This window comes from Acromyrmex echinatior, chromosome 9 (assembly GCF_024713525.1).
Source record: "Acromyrmex echinatior isolate Ae372 chromosome 9, ASM2471352v2, whole genome shotgun sequence".
Taxonomy (NCBI): Eukaryota; Metazoa; Arthropoda; class Insecta; order Hymenoptera; family Formicidae; genus Acromyrmex; species Acromyrmex echinatior.
In genome coordinates, this window is record NC_141860.1 from 222,536 (window position 1) to 225,000 (window position 2,465).

Genomic DNA, 2,465 nt, shown 5'->3' on the forward strand with positions numbered 1-2,465 from the left:
TGTCATCATTCTCTTCCACAATTACAGTCATTGTAATCAGGCGTGTCACTGTGCTGTACAGAATCATCCTGCCATTGCAATCCATGTGATAAGCACTCAGCCAGTCTTTTTCGGATTTTATCAAGAAATTCTATGGCGAGGGTCATGTAAAAATGTAATGAAAGAATGTCTCCGTTTCTCAACACCGTCACTTCCTTCACGATAAATTTCCTTCCAACTGATAAATCCTTGTATAAACAATCAAATTAGGCATGCATTAAGAAAACGTATTTTCCTTATGTCATTATGTTAAGGGGATGCTGGAGCGAAGGCTGAAGTTAATCAAGGTCGATATTACAGGTTTTTATTTCCAATGTATAAAATGCTTACGCCCTTTGAGTTAATATGATCAGAAAATTCGATCGATTAATTATCGATATTTTTATTCCGTTTCCTACATTACCATCTTAGCAGGGACGTGTATTAAGGTCGGTTCCACAAATGTAAAATTTATTTTGAAAATTTTCCAATTTTAGAATTGAGAAAAAAATAAACCGTAATTGAAGTTAATCTTGTATTTGTAGAATTGGATCTTAGAAATACAGTGTATTATGTACACATGCAGTGTAGGCTGTGTTCCAATATATACCACCAGTATTAAAAATCTGTAATATACATAAAGTACAGATTTTTAACTTTAATAGTTATATCGATATGAAGCATAGTAGCACTTTTTCCTTACGTCCAATGCCATTTTAGGTAATAATAATAATATAATATCAATAAATGAATACGACATTGCACATACCTAATTCTTTTCATGAATATCCATACATATATATATATATATGCGTATATATGTACACATAAAATGAGCATTTATCAGAGAATTCGTAATTTGATTATTTTTTTAAGATATTACGTCTGATCATTTGCGTTTGACTCTTAATAGTTTTGATTTATTAGTTGTATGTATATTCTGATATTGAAAATATAAGGTATAGTAACAAGATATCCATTATTTTTGCATGAAATTGAAGGCTTTATTTAGTATAGTTAGAATAATCCGATTTAGGTCAAATATGCACCGTTTTGTTCGATAACTTGTTGCCATTTTGAAGGTAATTCCATTATGCCTCTCTCATAGAAACCCTCGTCCCTATTGGCAAAAAACTGGGACAGTCGATTTTCACAAGCTTCTCTTGAGGCGAATTTTTCACCAGCAAAATCATTCGCCATAGACAGGAACAGGTGGTAATCACTTGGAGCCAGATCCGGCCTATAAGGTGAATGCATAAGAACCTCCCAACCAAGCTCCCGGAGCTTCTGGCGAGTCACTATCGATGTGTGTGGTCTTGCGTTGTCCTGATGGAACACAATTCCTCTCCTATTGGCTAACGCTGGTCGCTTCTGGGCGATTGCTTCCTTCAGACGGTCCAATTGTTGACAGTACAGGTCCGAATTAAGAATTTGGCCGTAGGAGAGCAGCTCATAGTAGATGATTCCCTGCCAATCCCACCAAACACACAGCAAAATCTTCCTGACCGTCAATCCTGGCTTGGCTACCGTTTGCGCCGGCTCACCGCGATTCGACCACGACCGTTTTCGCTTAACGTTGTCATAACTGACTCACTTTTCATCACCAGTCACCATTCGCTTCAGAAATGGATTGATTTTGTTGCGACTCAGCAACGATTCGCAGATGGAAATTCGGTCCATGAGGTTTTTTTGCGTTAACTCGTGTGGCACCCATATATCGAGCTTCTTTTTGTATCCAGCCTTATTCAAGTGGTTCCAAAAGGTTTTTTGTGCAATGTTTAGCTCCTGGACAATCGAAACAGTGCTTACATGACGGTCGGACTTGACGGTTTCCATTATTTTATCGATATTTTCGACAATTGGCCTTCCAGAGCGGTACATCTTTTGACATCAAAATTACCGGAACGGAATCGACGAAACCAAAATTGCGCGTGATTGGCTGTTACAGTATCAGGACCATAAACACTATTCACATTTTTAGCCGCCTGGCTTGCGTTTTCTCCTTTATCGAAGAAAAACTGTAAAATATGGCGTATTTTCTCTTTGCTGGTGTTCATCTTTGACGCGCTCAAACAATACTGAGTCAAGCAATCACAAAACTGTCTCAAAAGTTTTTTTAGTACGAAATCTTATCTTTCTAACACCATCTAGAGTAACTCGATCTCACTTATACAACGCGAAATACAGATTACTAAAGCCATCTATTGGAAAAATAATGGATTTTTTTTTACTACCTTATATAAAAGCATATATCACTAATATCTGTATATTTGACCATAAAAAAACATATCTCTTTTTATTAAACGAAAAAAGAAGATCAGTACCTTTTTGTTAACAAAAAGAGATGAAATAGCTACACACGTATGTGAATATGAATTAGAAATATATTTTATGTATTGTAATGTGTGTACATCATAATGCACATAAAATATAATTCTAATATTCAC